The sequence below is a fragment of the Macrobrachium rosenbergii genome, chromosome 19, assembly GCF_040412425.1.
Source record: "Macrobrachium rosenbergii isolate ZJJX-2024 chromosome 19, ASM4041242v1, whole genome shotgun sequence".
NCBI classification, from domain to species: Eukaryota; Metazoa; Arthropoda; class Malacostraca; order Decapoda; family Palaemonidae; genus Macrobrachium; species Macrobrachium rosenbergii.
Window position 1 is genome coordinate 32,434,157 of NC_089759.1, and position 19,367 is coordinate 32,453,523.

Genomic DNA, 19,367 nt, shown 5'->3' on the forward strand with positions numbered 1-19,367 from the left:
TATTTCGTATCTCTCTTGACACTGAAACTCATTGCCATCCATTGCTGTTTCCACTAGTCAGTCTCTAAGCACTGATTGATGGGACATTATGTAGTAGTATCGTATAGTTCAACTTCCAGACTTCTCATACGAGCGAATGCCTAGCGGTTACAATGCCAGCCTAGTCTAATGAAAACTAGTATCTTTTATTCTATTGTAAGCGATGTAGAGCATTGAACTCTCTCTCTCTCTCTCTCTCTCTCTCTCTCTCTCTCTCTCTCTCTCATGGTCGATTCCAGGTCCGAATAATCACCAGAGCCTGTATTGCATAACTTCACTGATCGGGAAAGCTTACTACATGACAAGCATTGTTTGCTAGCTGTCCAAAGACTGCTATGTATTATTGCGACATTATATTTCAGACATGAGTTCAAATTTGGTGTTATTATTTTAGCTCTTTAATGTGATTTTGATCTCTTGTGTGTTTAGCAGCCATATAACAGAGTATCTTAACTAAAATTAATTTTTTGTCTTTGTCCTTGATCAAATGCAAACAAACATTTTGTATATTTTTTTCTAGAAAAAAAAAATCTGAAAACCTGTCGACACACCAAGTTTAAAGATGAGTATTTCGTGTGGAAATTATTCCTACTTCTTATTTCTTTCGTAGACGTTTAACATTTGAAAAATAAGTCATAATTCTGTCAGTGTTATTGAAATCATTCATTAGGTTTTTTCATAATTCTCCCCATTGCCGCATATGTTGTAAAGATCGCTCCTAAATTAGTCTCCCTTAATAGTACGTACATAAATTTTACTAATTTAACAAAGGAAATCTAGAAAGAAATCGACCAAAAAAAATACTGCGAGTATGAACCTAGAACACTTGAACAAAAAGCAATAAGTCATCGCCTTCTTATCTGTAGACCTTATCTACTGCTTTCAGTGCTACTAGAAAATACAGCTTCCGTAATGTATTTCAACCTTTGTCTCGGCTAGATGACTTTCCTCTTCAAAGTGCCAGTCATCTGGAGCTAAGACTAGTTCCTGTTTTGACTTAGCAAAAATCTGGCTTTGCAATGCACCATGCAATTTAGGGTCATTACTGGGGACACGTCAATAAATTATTTTAATCGAACCAGGCATGCAAAGTTAAGGGAATGAAAAGCTTGACTTTTGCCTAGCCTTGTATATTTGACGTCACAAGAATTAAATGTCAAAAAGATTATTTTACCCTGCAAGAGGATCAGTAAAATTAGGGTCCATTTGTAAAAGCAGACATTCTCCCCTCTCGTTCATCGGTACCCAGCTTCGGCATTGTATATATCGTTTTTTCCATTTAATCAAATATTTTGTTCTCTAATTAAACCTGGAAAACATATGGCGAAGTTAATTTCTCATGTTGAGTCTAATGTTTAATTACTGGAGAAGAGCCAGCTATGGTTATTTGCTGTGATTTTTATGATGGTTATTAATGGGACAATATCATGAACATACTGGTGTGGAGAGGTACTTAATTTTCAGCTGTGTACAGTAGTATGAGCTATCAAAAGGCACTTGCCATGATATGCAGATTTTGGACTTATGAATGACCGTAATACTGCATTCAGTTATCTTACCCACAAATGACATCTGATCATGTTTTCTTATAATTTTCATTACTGATGCTACTCCCAGTATAGTCATTAATGGCCGTTTCACTAGCACTGGGAACTCTCAGTCCACATGAATTGATTTTCAGACACCCCATCCTATTATGAAAATAGCCTGTAAATTATAAAGAAATAATTGGGATTTAGTGTCTCCACACTGAAGAGGGAGCTTGACGCTCCGAAACTGTATAGTCTGGAATGCATTTGTTCTCCAATTTGTGTTTTTTTTCCAAATGACTATAGCTCTTTCTTCACATCTCAGTCGTCCTGTATGACAGCGCTACAGATAATATACATCAGTGCACATCTTATATTAAAATATGATAGTTCTCAGAAACAACCTGTAGTCATCTGATAATTATTTACAGTTCTCAGAAACAATCTGTAGTCATCTGGTAATTATTTACAATTCTCAGAAACAGTCTGTAGTTATCTGATAATTATTTACACATACCGCAAAGGTGGGCGCAAATCAGATAAACTAAGAGTGAAAAGACCAAGTGTTTCTGGTTATGGTAAAAACAGCCTTCATATGCTAAACGGAGTTTTTATTTTTAATTTCTATTTACAAATGAGTTGTAAGTCTGGATAATGATAGGAAGTTAAAAGTAAGGGACGTCTTTGCGTTGTAAAATGAAAATTCGTTAAATAAATGGCTTTCAAGTGAGAAGTGATGGGTCCCAGTGAAGCTCGAGAATCGTTGTATTCAGTTTCTCCAAATTTCCAGCTAATAACTGTTAAAATGTTTGGTGTTATTTATCTAAAGAAACATGATCGCAAACCTTTCATGCAGCTGGCGGATTCTAGTCTTCAAGCCTCATTTTAAATATGGTATCATAAGAAGTGTTCTACAGCACGTATAAAATACCACAGATAACGTTGAAATACCTAATTAAAAAAATAATACTAAAAAATAAACTCTTATAAAATGATAATAAAGTCAGTTTCGTATTATGGTCCTAAAAGTATCAGTCGTGTGATCGCATATGCAAAGAAATTTCTTGTGTCCAAATGAAAACTTTCCTTTCTTTACATAAATGGTCTGACACTTATAGTTGGAGTAGTTACATGGTAAAAGTTAAATGGGATTTGGGAACTTCCAAATATCTCAGTTGACAGCCTTTTGTTGGTACTCTGAGGAGTCACAATAGGATTCCTGAATAACGGAGGGGAATATTTGTACGTTTCACCTTCTTTACATATATGTATGCATTGCACGTAATTTATATTTGGAGTTATGGGTAGGATTAAGAAGCAGCAGATCCTGTGGGAGCATTGGGCACGGCGAGTTCGTCCTTCACTTGAACAGCTGGGTATTTATGGACAGAGAGAGAGAGAGAGAGAGAGAGAGATATTATGACTTTTCCCCCTTAAGAGATAAGATAACAAAGGTGAAGCCGTTCTATTTCTAGATTATTTTTCTGAGAAATGTTACGAATCCAATTCCCATAACCCCACAGCGACCAGGTGCGACTAACATAATCAACTGACAAGGTGAACAGCGACTTCTGTTCTAATATACCGATATCACACTTTTGTCACCTGGCAGTTGAAAAAAGTACACCTTAGTTTTACCAGACCACTGAGCTGATTGACAGCTCTCCTAGTGCTGGCCCGAAGGATTAGACGTATTTTACGTGGCTAAGAACCAATTGGTTACTTAGCAACGGGACCTACAGCTTATTGTGGAATCCGAACCACATTATAGCGAGAAACGAATTTCTGCCACCAGAAATAAATGACTCACTCTTCATCAGCCGGCCAGAGACTCGAACTCGGGCCTAGCGAGTGCTAGTCCACAGCTTTGCCGACTCTTCCAACGAAGAGCTACCTGGCAGTTGAACCATGGGTATCTGACTGTTGAGGAGTTTCACAGATATACCGCCATGAGCTGGCATGGAGGAAATTAGCTGATTTTGATTCCAAGCACAGATTCATTTTTCCGTGGAAATACGTGCAAGGGAAGCCAAATTAGTTTTTAGCTACCTTGGTGGCTCGATAGATTAGTTGACTTTTTATGTGGAAACGCAAAACAGGCATTGGTTTAAGGTAGGTTCACATACTGTATTTTAGTCCCTCTAGCGTGAAATTACTCGCTTTACGTACGTATTTATTCGTAAGGGATAGTGAATTCATTATTGACAAGTTATTTGAAAATTAATGCTGATTGTAAAAAAAGTAATTATGCAATTATTGACATACTGGAACACATTTACACCGTTGCTTGACACATCATACTCGTCTGTCTTGGTGGAGATGGCTTCATTGAGTTTTAAGAGCGTAGAATCTAAATTAGGTAGGAGTATGTTTAAGGAACTCAAAATAAATTCTTTCTTATCTTTATCGGGGTGGATAAGTCAACAGTCAACCATATACTGCGCAAAAAGAGAGTAGGTTTAAGTACTGGTCAGGCTAGGTACCATTATCAGATATATAATTTCCTTTGTGTGTGAGTTACTCTCATAGTACTGGTAATTCTATGTCAATAGGTCATTTGCGATTTCCTTTAATTGCATAATTCTGTAATGTGTAAAATTAGTTTCATACTATTATACGCATGTATAGCCATTTATTACACATTTAGTACGGAGCTATCAGAGAGGAAACAGTTTGATTTCTATTCTGAAATACAGAACCTTAATTCCAGATGAATACATGTAAGAGCGATATCAGTTCTTATCTCTCTGGCATTAAGCGAATAAGTCAACTGTCACTCAACGTGCCAACCACAGGAAGCCAAAACCTCGTCAAGTAATAATTGTGCATATCATTTATAACTTACTTTTGGGTGTAGGTTAATTAATGTAAAGCAAATTCGATATTGCATATGATACTTTTTCTCTCTTTTTTTTTTGTCGGTAAATATTGGAAACTATAAAATTGGCAAACATAAAGTTAGTGACCATTTGTAGAAATATTTTCTAGTGGAATGCGTTGACTTTCGTTATAAGGTACAGAACCTGATTTCAACAGAAAATATGTTCAGGAGAGGCGAAATAGACATTTATATCTCATTAGATGGACAATATTATGTAATTCACTTGGGTACAAGTTATTTCGCAGTTGCACTGAATTCAACTGTAATATTTTATTTTAGGCTGAAAACATTCCAAGAGTATAGCTTTCCAGCACTGGAATTTTTCAGGCCCTTTACATAACTTTTGCCGAAAGTACAGATATTTGGAGAATTAAAATCAATCTATTTTCTTTCCGATAAGATATTTCGACGCTAAAAAAGTTTCACTTGAATTGTGGCCAGTATTTGAATAAAGTCAATGGACGGTAGGAGTATCACACTGAAGTGAACACTACGTGATTTCAAATCTTGAAAGAAGACACTCTATTCAATGGAAATGTCAGTCGAGGGCCTAATCGACCGCTTAAATTATACAGAATTACGAAAGTTTCTAATTGGCGTCTATCTGAAAACAATTCAAATTAAACGTTGGAATCTGTGTTTGGCATAGTTTCCACACGTAGTATTCGTTGGGTAGATGAACAAACCGACAGAGAAGGCAGGGAGACAGCTATATTTATATATATATATATATATATATATATATATATATATATATATATATATATATATATATATTATATATATATATATATATATATATATATATATATATATATATATATATATATATATATATATCTATATACATATATATTGTCATAAAAATTTAATATTATATTATTATATTATATTATTATATTAATATTATATATAGCCAAAGGACACTGTATCTTCCCCTTACCCTCCTATTCCAATCTTCCTTTCAGTTTCCCTCCCCCTTCCTCCCCTCCCATTCACCCTCCCATCCCCATCCCTCCCCCATTCACCTTCCCCTTCTGCTTCCCCTACATTTCCCTTCCCTTCCCCCTCCTCCTCTATCTTCTAACTTCTTTCCTTTTCCCCTTCTTCTTCCCTATTTCCTCCCCCTCCCCCACCCCCTGCCCTTTGCCACCCCCACTGCCCGTAGCCTGTTATTCAGAGTTTTAACAGGCCTACCCATATGTTGTTATTCAGATTTTTTCCAGGCAGTGCCAGGTTGGTCAGCTGGTATATATATATGGTATATATGTCTGTGTATATATATATTATTATATTATTATATAATAAAAGTGAATGTTTGTATGTTTGACCACTATAGAAATCAGAACCGCTTGACAGACCCAGACAAAATTTTGAACGTGGCCCCTATGTCACCCCAGAAAGATTATAAATCAAAATCAAACCCCTAACTCTTGACAGACATACAAACACAGACAAAACAAATGAAATTTTTGTTTTTACCAGTGCTGTTCACCTTTTCTTCAGCAACTTTATGGGAGTCAACAGTAGATTGGGCAGAAAACCACCACCTCTTCTGTTGGTGACGTCATTAAACTTCTCCCACTGTAATCCCTGTAATCGGTTTAGTACATCCAAATTAAAAAGATGTGTTTGACTGTATTAGAATTACTTCCATTCAGTCATAAAGCAATGTAATTCAAAATATAACTTATACCACCACACCAGTCAGCCCTTACAATCCTCGCCACGGAAAAAATAGTAACAGAACTACCTCCTCATTAAAAAATTACACGCGCTGAAGTTACCACATTTTTGTCAGTGTTCATACCCCGCCAATAAAATACAAATTCTTAAGCATCCTGTGGTAACATCATCATATCTAAGTACTTACTTAAGGAAAAAAATTCGTAGTAATGGGCATAACTCTGGAGATCGAGAACTAATTCATCGATGAAATGAAACAAATCCATCACCAGCCACGCTTACGTATTAGGAGAATAACTGCTTCTGTGACAAAACTACCCCTTATTAAAAAATTACTCACGACGAAATTACCACATTTTTGTCAGCGTTCATCTTAAGCTACACCTATCTTAATTATACCCTGCCAGTAAAATACAAATTTTTAAGTACCATGAGGTATTACAGTCATCATATCTAAGCACTTAATCTGCTAAAAAAAAACTTTGTAGACATGGCCATAACTTTAGAGATAAAGAACTACCGTTCATCCTACTTAGCCTACAACCATGAGTCCCCCATAACGTCAATTTTTTATCAGAATATATGTGAATTTTGATCATAATTTATGATAATTATTAATATAATTGTTTACTTACCTCAATAAAATCAACATTGAATCAACTTGTATTGATATTTTCTGTAAGCCGAAACGAAATAAATCCATCACTATCCCATGCATGTTTATTAGCTACCGGCTAAACTCACCGTGCATGATGTGCGTTGTTTCATTTTTTTTGTTCATTCAAGTGCGAATTTCTTTATTAATTCATTAGTTCTTTCTTTGTTTTTACCTTTGGAATTCGTTATCGCGGAATATAGATCATTACATTTAGAAATCTTTTCCGACAGGCATTTCCAGAATCTACATGTATGTAGGGTAAATGTAATGTATGGTCCAAACAGGGATTAAATTAAGATCCGGTAACTAGTGCACTTTGATGAATACCGGTACGGTCTTCTTTGGCTGGGGTGGGGTAAAGAGTAATTGCTACTGCAAGTCAGTCATTCTCACTCTCCCTCTCCCTCTCTCCCTCTCTTTCTAATTTAATCAGACAAGTGCCTGGAGATATATATATATATATATATATATATATATATATATATATGTGTGTATATATATATATATATATATATATATATATATATATATATATATATATATAAAATACACACATACATACATGCATATGTATATATATATATATATATATATATATATTTACTTGTATTTTCCATGTTTATTTAAAGCACGACAAACCTTTTCAGAGGAGGTGCAGGAAAATTTTTCTGAGTCCTTCAGAGTTTTCCTGGGTAGTGCTGGGTTGGTCAGCTTTATATATATATATATATATATATATATATATATATATATATATATATATATATATATATATACATATACATATATATATATACATATACATATACATATATATATATACATATACATATACATATACATACATACATATACATATACATATATGTGTGTGTGTGTGTGTGTGCATTTGAATTTTACTTCATGGAATTATTTTTTATAATGAATCCCTTCTCTCGTTTTCCAACAGAAATAAGGCTGGTGTTTAATATTTCATGCTTTCTTAACGAATGCATCCTCATGTCCACAGAGTTCTTTATCATGCAAATATTTCTCTCCTCTCCTGGGCAATTTTCTTGGCCTTTGAGAATGAGCAATTTTCATTCTACGAGAAGCATCAAAAGTCATGCGGGAAATCCAGGGGTCTCACGGCATTTGATTACCTTGAAGTTTTCTTTTTAATTATATTTGTATGACATAAGGATTTTTTAAAGGGGTGTTTTAAGATTGAGCTTCCACAACAAAAAGAAAGGCAGGGATGAAGAGGTTTTAGTTGCTCTAAAAATGCCCCAAAAATTTAGTAATTAAATTTAGTCATATTTTGTAACAAAATGCACACACATTTTAAAAGGCAAATTATAGGCTAGGTTTTTACGCCAGAATATAATTGCCTTCGATTTTTTCTATATTTACAATTTTTTTTAATCTTTTGTTCCATTTTCTCTTTCTAATCTTTTGATTGTGAATCTGTCAGATAGTCGCTGGGGATTCTCATAAACGGCCGATTTTTTTTTTTATTGCAGGAATAATTTTCATGCCAAAGTCCCCCTAAATTGTTCAACCCAGGTGAAATTAATGAGGACCTAAGCAGAACGAAACCTTGCCCACTCCCACCTTAGACAAATAAGGTAAGTCGTTTAACTGTTAATGCCTTAAACTAACTTCTTATAAATTTTCATATTTAATGTCTTAGCCTATGGTTCTCGCCCCATAATTTCATGGTCATTGCACTGGGCTATGTGTTAGTATTATGTCATGTAATTTTTATTAACTTTTATGATGTTATTTTTCATTTGTCATCTTCAGTTGTATTTTTTCTTTAAGCCACTGAATTAAATTTTCACGTTTTTGTCTTCTCTAATATTGAAAATGGGATTAAGTCCTGCAACCTGGACCTTTGGGAGATAAGTATGGAAATGATACGTAGGCTGATGGATCTATATTATGGATAAGAATATGTAGAAGTGACCATTCTGTTGAATATGCACACACACAAATATATATACATACATTGTATATATATATATATATATATATATATATATATATATATATATATATATATATATATATATATATATATATATATATATATGTACACATATATATATATATGGGTGTATGTATTCAGCAGTCTGGTCATTTCTTGAGAACCTTATTCTTTTGTTCAAGTTTTGATATAATTCTTGGAATATGTACTTACTTCACATGCATAATAAATATCATAAAATTTATTCGTCTACTTGAATAGGGAAGATATTTTCAGCTTGGAAAATTAATTTCGCCTTTCTTTTTATAAACGTAACACACTCCGCTAGTGCCATATGATATACAAGCAGATAGATGTGGTGAAATTCACCAACTGTCATGTTTGTCAGAGCCGAGTTGGTTTCCTGTAAGGAAATGTCTTGTAGAAAGAAACTCCAGACCCATTTTTCTTTCGTTTTTGTCGACAGTGAAGTGACAGGGGACAGAAATAATGAGGTAACCTGCGAAAACTATGTTTGGACACTGTTCTACGCATTATTATACCACGTCAATTTTATACAAATAAATGACAAATAAACACACACGTCTATATTATATATATATATATATATATATATATATATATATATATATATATATATATATATATATATATATATATATATATATATATATATATATATATATATATATATATATATATATATATATATATATAACGTGCGCGTGTGGAGATAGATAGTTAGATAGTGAGTTTTAAAGGAATTCGTGTTTTCCTGATGCATGCTTTCCTGTATATGTGTTAACAGTATAACTCAGGACCGAAAAAAATATGAAGCTTCATCTTTATGTTAATTAGGAAACTTCTCGAGGTAATTAATTTTTCGCAGAAACTTGCATAAAGTTGCCATTGACGAAGTGGCTTTAATGTTTTTCTACACTGGGTTGCTCTCCTATTTAGGACCATTTGGGATTTTTGAACCGGAGATGTAGCTTGTCAAATGATAATAATAATAAACGCCTTCATAGTCGGTGTTAGTGGTAGCTTCAAAATAGCCCGTTTCGCCAAAGTCTGAAACTATGAAGCCTCCAGCAACCCCTTGCCAAAGATGGGTCAGATGAATGCGTCCAAAATCCTTTTCATCAGGCCACCATCACCGAACCATCTTTCGTTCTGAACCACAATAGTTTCTCGGTAGATCCTACGCTCTGAGAAAAAGAAAGAAAAAAAAAAGACTGCGTAAAATCCCTGGAAAACCTCTGACGCATTGGTTAAACCAAATGGTAGTACTTTGAGCCGAAAAAAACTCGGAACTGAAGGGTAGCTAATGGTAGCTTTTGGGGATCACAAATGTTAGACTTCTCTACCTTACCAATAAGATGGATTGTGCAAACCAGTAGGCATGAAGATATTCAACCACATTGTTCAGTTTAGTTTAAGAATAACCGTATACTTTAGTCTATATCAGACATTGCCTTGACTATATACAGTTCCTTTAAGAAAAGGTCTCACCATGGTAACTCGCAACATGACCGTCACGACCCGCTTCTCCGATATACACTAATTGTGTGAGTGCATAAACACGAATGTATACGTCATTACTGTACGGAAAATAGAAAGAGAGAGAGAGAGTTCAAACAAGTCATGGAAGGTCTTTAGAAGACATTTCGCTATCGTTAGGGGAATAACTTTTCAAAATTCTTCAAAAAAAAAAAAAAAAAAAAAAAAAAAAAAAAAAAAAAAAACTTTTTTTTTTTTTTTTTTTTTTTTTGGCAAGAATGATTCTCTGGAAATGATGGGTCAAAAGGGTCCTATTGAAACTGACATCTTTGTTACTGACTAAATAACAATACATTAGAGTTTGTTCGTATTTTATCCTATAAATGATTCTCTGGAATTGAAGGGTCCTACTGAAATTGATGCCTTTGTTATTGGCTAATTAGCAACAAATTATACTTCGTTCGCATTTTATCCTATAAATAAATCTGGAAATGAGGGTTCCTATTAAAACTGATAACTTTATTAATAGCTAGTTAGAACAAGTTAGCTTTTTTGTATTTTGTTTAAAATATGGAACGCTAACGGGTTAGCTATTGCTTCATGTATTTCAAATAATACTGTCACTTGCTGAATATGCAAAGTGGTGTATTGTTATAGTATATATTCTTATTATTGTTGTTATTTTCACAAGAGGAGCTATTTCCATTTATATATGAGTAAATCAGTAATATTTGATAATTGAAAATAATCTCTGTAATTGATAGAGACCGTTATATACAGAAGAAAGTAAACTATACTTTAAGAACAATCACGGTTAAAGTATTGCAACAAATACAAAGGACTCTCGTACACCTCAAAGAAAAAGGATGGCACGAACCAGCAAGTAAAAGTAATACGAAAAGCAGTAGCTATGGACTCCTCGGGCCATCGAAAAATCGAGTAGCGGGAAAACAAACATTTGCAGTACGGATGAGACAAAGAAACTGCGATTTATCTGGGCGGGCCAGAGGAAATAAGAAGCTTAAGGAAGGCTAGAAACAAGAGTAATAAGACTTGAGGTGTTGACTGAAACAACAACATTAAATCCGTCTTTGTCTTTTCTGATGGTAATTCCTGTACGGATATTGCGCCACTTGAGCGTTGTTTAAGTGGGAAGAAATGGCTCCAAAAGAGAATCTTTCTTATATATAAAGTCTTTCGTATTTAAAATAGCTTTAATTCAATCAGTAGATTGTTTTACTAACTCCTGGACCGCACTTTGACCCAGTGCTGTTCAGAACAGGCGTAAATGCCTTTATTAGGTCGATGTCAGTGGAGTCGAGTTGATCTTTACGCCGCAGTGCTATTAGACTTCCCTTCGTCTACTGGGTTTACCTATTGTATTGGTCTTTTCCTCCCGCCACTCCATTGCCAGATCTAGTATTTTCCAAATAGTTTTCTTTTCGTATAAAGAAAGCTGACACTCTACACTTCCTCTAGAATTTATAGTAGATGGGAACAGGAAGCATATTGCTATTTCCCTTTCTACGAACAATTCCCTGCACCAAAATGCTATGACAAGTAAACCAGAAATCTTGCGGTTTTCCTGTGTTTCCGTATCTCTTAATAGGAGGAACTGAAATGGTCCACGCCGAAATACGACTTTTTCGTCTTATTGGAATGGATTTTGAAATTTAGGACAAAGGCCAAGTGCTGGGACCGTTGAGGTCATTCAGCGCTGTGTTCGTCTCATTAAAGCCATGGCAATTTTAATTTTCATAATATTGCCACCCCTTTATTGGAAAATACCAAAATATAATTTTGTCATTGGAATGTTGATTTATGTTGGCTCGTAACGTCGACATGGAAGGAATACGAAAACAAGAAGAAGAAAAAGGGTGAAATTTTAACACCAGCGGAGTATTTCTAATTGTGGAATTGATGCAAATCGTCGCCGCAGCTTTCCTTTACTTTAAAGTGACAAAGGTATTTGAGAATAAATGTAACAGGTAACGTGAGAACGGGAGAAATTTGTTGCAGTAAAGAGGAAACAGGCAATGCAACAGGATCTCTGCTAAATTTAGAATGTATGAAATAAATGTTGAACCTGCAAACCTCCGTGCAGATAACCCGTGGGCGCAGAATACAAATGAGAGAAAAAATTGTGACCAGTTCAAAAGTGTTGGTGAGCCTTGTATGCCGAGCAACAATGGTCGAAGGGATGACAAATACAAATAATCATTACTGAATATGATTTTAAAAGGTCGGTAGCGCATCGCAGTTGTAAAGATATAGTAGAATATAGTGATGATAGTTGATCAGATGGAGAGAACTGGCCAACAATATTTTGGAAAATTAGAGTAATTCAAACGTTATTCAGAGATCTAAGAGAATTGGGAGTGAAGGATCCTGAGAATAACTTGAGAGATGCAGCACTCGACAGGGGAACGTGGAGAGATCTGGTGTAAGCGGCCATTGGCCACCAGGTGTCCCGAGAGCCACCGGAGTGAGTGAATTATGTGAGGAAGAAGAGGAAACCGTCAGTCTGGGCTAGGTGAGGTGGAGGAAAGGAAAGTACTTAATATTCGGAGCTGGAAATGAGAAGAGATTAAAGAAAGCGGCGCAGTCAGTTTGCAGATCGTGCAGTGTTGATTTGTCGTGTTCGCAGGTCTGGAAATGACCTCGCAATGTGATCGGTTATTATCCGTAGTATTGTGGAAGTTTGGTTCATTATGGCTCAGTTTCTGATTTTTTCAGGACGACAAAATGCTGTCTATTCCACTCTGAATTAATAGTATTGGCCACGTTTTTTTTTTTTTTTTCGTAAGTAACATCTAAAAATTTGATAGGATCCTGGAGATGAGTCTTCAAAAGTAGTTATTTTCAGTATAAGCATTTACCATTTCCTTAAAAACCTTATTGTCAACTCATGTTTGCTGTTGTCCAATGTCTTATCTTCATTCCCCTATTAACCTTTGTTGTCATTAGCCAATAAGTACTTACAAGTGGTAGTGACAACATTGATTTATACTGCAGTTGCAAACTCTCAAGTGTTCGTCATTCTACAGAAGCTTATCGGTAACAAGCGAGATCTCAGGTGCTAAAATTATTGACTCAGTAGAACTTCTCAGTTCTAGAGGTCCTTTATTTCTCACACCGTTACACTGTGGAACATTCTCCCTGAGGATGTTGTGCGATTGGAACCTAAAAAGTGCAGGCGAGGATGCAATCCATTGCTGCCCTAAAACAATTCACCTTGTACGTTAATCATGTATTTACATTGCTATCTGTTTATTTATTAACTTAACAACTTTTTTCTTTTTCCAATAACTGAACTCTTCTTTCTGTATTTCATATTATCTTTTGTAATTTCTTTGAAATGAACACCACAATCTTTGGAAGCTTGAATTTCAAATAATAATAATAATAATAATAATAATAATAATAATAATAATAATAATAATAATAATAATAATAATAATAAATCATTGTAGATATTCACATTTTTAGTATGACATTGCACATACATTCACGTATATATATATATATATATATATATATATATATATATATATATTAATATAATATAATATAATATATATATATATATATATATACAGTATATATATATATATATATATATATATATATATATATATATATATATATATATATATATATGTGTGTATGTGTGTGTGTATACATTTAAATTAAACTGTTTCTTGTCTTGCTTGGGTCACTAAGGAAAAAAATTATGCTGAAAATAATAATTAAATAGTACCCAATTTTAAAATAGTTATACCACTGCCACATGAACACAATATATTGAATTGCTAATATATATAGCCGACTTTCTAATCTGTGTACTGGGGACTTAACAGGAAGAGGAATGAAACGCTTAAAAAAATATGTAATCCATACGTAAATGATAATTTTGCTGTAACACTAAAGCCTTGAAATTAATTAGCTACATTTCTTACTAATATTATAGTATCCTAAAGAGCAAATAAGAAATAGACAGACAGACGGACGTTTTTGTTAGGATGCAAGAAGCGGTAAATCTCTTACCTTTTAGTGGGGAAGTTTCGACCAGATGAGGGTGACATACAGCGTAAAATTTGGCCAAAAATGTTGAGATGATCATGATGGCGATTGTCGGGAATATGACCCTACCCTTTCGCAAGTTTGACGACAATTTAGTTCGACCCAAGTTTGAAATAGAGCTTTGCAAACAAATTGTGTGATTTTCAAAGGTCTTTTTTGATAATTTCATCCTAAATTGCTACTTTGGGTTCAACTGAAACTGAAAGATTCATAGGTATTTTTAGTTTCGTTTTGTTCGGGAAGGGCACTAACAGCCGAAGTGACCACAGTTTGCAAAGTAAAAAAAAAGTTATACGCTCGTCATTTAGTGGATGTGAGCTGTTCTGCTCAAACTAGACCTAAGTTTACTATAAGGGGTTGCATAAAACTTATACCAATGCGATAAAATAGGGACCGTTAAAACTTTTAAATCTAGAAAACTGTGTTTAATCTACTTATACTTCAATCTATACTGGTCATCGAGTCTATATGTTCGTTAGTATTTTTCTTGTACAAACCTCTAGATATACAAGTCCAGTCTGTCTTGTCTTGTCTTACTGTTTGTAGTTTATATATATATATATATATATATATATATATATATATATATATATATATATATATATATATATATATATATATATATATAGAGGAAAAAAGGTAGTTGATACTGAAGAGTTATGGGTCATTAGATACTCAATAACAATGTCCACATACGGTTCAGAAAGTAATGAGCATGAAAGTAGTAAAACGGAGCCCCCAAAAAAAACTATATATCTGGCTGCTGAGTACCACACATGGAAAGCTGTACTTCGGAAGCTCACTCCTTTGCGAAGAGACATTAATCACTGGCCGTAGGGAAGGGCCTTTTTCTTTTTTATACCAAACCTTATATTTTCTTAGCCTAGACACTTCAAAAGTTGTCGCATAAAAGTATTTCTGAACATCATATAATAATGGCAAGTCTTTCAAATGTGTCGGTTGTTTTCAAATGTATTGTACTTGAAAGGAAAACAGATTGGAAATTATTTAAAGCGGAGTCCATTCAGTCCTGCTACGTAATGTATTACCTAGGTGACAGAAATGATAAGTTGAGGACTTTAAAGGAAGTGACTTACCTGTACAAACAGTAGCAGTAAGTGTACAGTGACACTCCTTCATAACTAATATGACAGATTTTAAGAAGTCTGTTTTCAAAAGTAGCGAAAATCATTTAGGCAAGAGGTTACACTTCGTAAAGGAGTATTTGGAAAATGATTTTATCTAAATCATTTAACTCTCAAGGCACTAAATTTATTCAAACAGAATTGACTGGCAAAATACTATTATTACCATTCTTACTACTGTATATGAAAGTATATATATCCTCATTATAAAATTCAGAAGCTGAATGAGTTTAAAACAAAGCGAAGGCAATAATAAATAACACCAAATAGATAAATATGAATCCAACCGATTCGATAGATTCAAACTTACAGGATGCAAAAATTTCAACACTTCAGGATAGTGGGCTATTTGTGTAAGAAAACGTAGAACAGACGTATAGAAGTTTTTGCTTCAATATCTTTCTGTGATAAGCGGAACCGAAGGAAACGGAAGCTGAGTATCGTTGTTAGAGATTCCATTTGAAGTTGATCGTCCGGAAGAGAATAAGAAGTCTTATATGAAATTGAGTATTTACTTAGTTCCTTTCACAAACAAGTGGTGTGGATTTTCTTGAAAGGGATCAGAAGATACTCCACGTTCCTCTCTTAAGATTTTTTAGCGTTTTTCTCTTTGTGTTTAGTTAATAACAAATAATTAGACTGCACTTCACTAATGTCAATCACTACATGAAAGCAAACGGTTATGTATATGTATATATATATATATATATATATATATATATATATATATATATATATATATATATATATATATATATATGTGATATATTGTGTGTGTGTGTTTGTGATTATGTGCCATTGGTTGCACAAAACTCTGTTAAACACTGATAAATCCCTTTTGTGTAAAGGGTTTATTATTATCACAACAAAACTTTATCAAGAAACATTATATCATAACATAAAACGTGTTTCATTTTATAAAGAAAAATGCATGGGTATTATCTACTCCATAGAAACCCTAAATTCGCTCAAACAGATATGCTTGCTGTTACAAGGGAGTGGAAAGGGTGACATAATGCAATTTCATTTCCCTTTAGAGAGTAACTAGTGAATTAACTACGTTCTGTCAGGCACTTTATTGGTCGTTATTCACCATCCTCTCTCTCTCTCTCTCTCTCTCTCTCTCTCTCTCTCTCTCTCTCTCTCTCTCTCTCTCAGGGTATTGTCAATTTATGAAAGTTACGAATTAGTCAAGAATGTATTTCTGTACTCAGTGCCATTTTAGTCATAATATCTACTGTATGTCATGTCTGTAACAAAGAATGGATCAAATATATTTTGAAGCATTAATTTCCCAAAGTTTACCTATAAAACTCCGGCTTTAGAATTACAGGAATCAGTTTAGCCAGTCAGTCGCCTCTGGTGAAAATAATCACCCGTTCAGTTAGTCTGGCCGAGTTAGAAGTTCTCTTCACATCCCCAATCTTATTTCGTTTGTTACGCTGTTAACAATACCATCAAAGGATGGAAAGCCCCTTACAATGTCAACTTTCCGCTTTGTGGGCAGTCGTCACCGTAACTCTCTGAAACACAGAGTACAAACTATTAAGATTTGAAGCAGTGTGATAGAATTCTATTCTACCCGTTAACCATTTCTCACTAAAGCTGAGCGATACCTCCTTAACATATTATCACTCTAAACTTTACCCTTTCTGAATGTGGAGATTCTGAATGTGGAGATTCTGAATGTGTTGTGATTCTCCAGTGACATTTTAACATTCACATCTTATTTAATTGCCTTAATTATGTTTTCTACATTAGCAGGGATATCTCATACTAACTATAAGAAGTAGTAATAGTTATTGAAAAATATCAAAGAAAACCATTTTTACTTCAGTTTATATACACAATCCCCTTTTTCTTTTAGAAATCTCCAAACAAGGAAACTTTATCACAATAGGTAAGCAATTCATTATAACTTCTTCGACTCCCGTCCTTCTACCGTTGTGATTAGCAAAGTTCGAGAACAAGAAGTACGGAATTCCTCCCAACATCTTATAAGGGTTGAATGGTTCTGGTCTATCAGGGGCTGTCGGGGTGCCTGGCTGGCTAAGGGCACGATAGACATCTGCGTCGTTTGGTAGTTTCACTAAAATTGTTAAGTCTTCTTTCAGGGAAGCCAAGAATGTTAATGACAGTATTTACTTACCTGCCTTAAAGTCAGTAATGATCTTTTTAGAAAAAGAAAGAAAAAATCAAAGAACTGATCATTGGCGTATGCCAAAGAGAAATATATATAATATATATATATATATATATATATATATATATATATATATATATATATATATATATATATATATATATATATATATATATATATATATTTCGCTTTTTTCTTGATTTAACATTAGGTACAGTATTGTGATTCTTGACCGTCATCTTCAAATATTTCATCATCCGTATTACTAACGCTTTCATTATTAACAGATGTTCATTTTGGAAAGGAATTGTTGCTTGAGCACGCCTACTTTCAGACCTGCGAATATCATCTTTCAATGATGAGCTATTTACTTTTGCTGACTGTTCCTGCTGATTTAGTTTTATTATGTAATTTAACTTACCAAGGAAGTAGCCTTATTCTCCGATCCAGTTAGATTATTTATATACGTATATTCATACGTATATATATATATATATATATATATATATATATATATATATATATATAATATATATGTGTATATATTTATATATATATATATATATATATATATATATATATATATATATATATATATATATATATGATTGCATAAATGATGACTATTAATATTGCAGCTAAAGGTACCTTGTCTTCAGAACCATACAAATGAAGGTTAAACGGAAAACCTTTCTTGACCTTTTTTATAAGCAGCAAGATTTCATGTAACTTTTTGCAAAGAAAAACGTATGGGTGAAAAAACTCATTTGTCTCTTTGCAAAAAGGCAAATGTACTCATGAACGATAAAAGTCGTACGTTGAGACTGAGAAAGATGTTGAACATTGAAAATCTATGTAAATCAACTAGTGTAAAAACTAAGTTCCTAAGATAATTAATTTTGCTTTGTGTAGACTCAAGGAAACTTAGAGCCACCGTGATTATTGAAGACCGGAACCGTCAGCAGATAGTGAAAATCTTGGAAGCACATTTTTTTTTAGCTCTGCATCTTCATGAATCATGGACATTAACAATAAGATGTTCATATTATATAGTCGTATACCACAGGAAGCACTGCTTGCAAAGAACCAAACTTGTTGTAACAACCAGATTACAAAGCGTGATGGAACTTGTCATCAGCCAATAAAAGAAAATGACTCGGCTCTTTCAGTGCTATTTAAGGGTGTGATTGTAGATCACATGGCAGTTAACTTCCCCCTGACCCTGATTCTGAAGGTGATATCCTGAAGCATTATCGGAATGCTTGTGGGAGGATCATTGCATGTTAATTTGTATTTAAGTGTGCATATCCAATGCCTCTCTGATTTCCATTGCATTGTACAGTAATGTCATTTATATGACGTTTACACTGCTCAGTAGTGTTGGGTTGTCTGTCTTGAAAAATTCTAGTTACTTAAACTGTCTGATTTTGGAACGTTTCTTAGTATGTCTTCTTCCAATGGCAATTGAAAGCTGACACTGGGCTACAAATTGCTACTGCATGAAAAGTAAGTAATTTTTCATTCATGTGATATGGCAGTTTATCGGATAGTGTATGTATTGGGTAAAATGTGTTTGTTAGATATTGGCATGAAGTGTAGGAGAAGCAGGAGAACATCTGTACCGCTGCATATGACCACCAATCATTCATGTCATTCACACAGTGACTTACAGAAATGGGGTACCATACATGTATCACCCGGTTAGTGGTTGCTGTGAATCGTGACTGTTGTCCT

General features: G+C 33.9%; 1 long non-coding RNA gene across 2 annotated transcripts in view; it reads left to right on the forward strand.

Moving 5' to 3' along the window:
• Nucleotides 1-19,367, forward strand: part of LOC136848804 (uncharacterized) — a 154,812-nt gene that overhangs the window by 88,601 nt on the left and 46,844 nt on the right. For both annotated transcript variants that reach the window (XR_010856146.1, XR_010856145.1), the window contains exon 4: nt 8,296-8,400. This is a non-coding gene — a long non-coding RNA (uncharacterized lncRNA). The remainder of the gene's footprint in view (nt 1-8,295; nt 8,401-19,367) is intronic.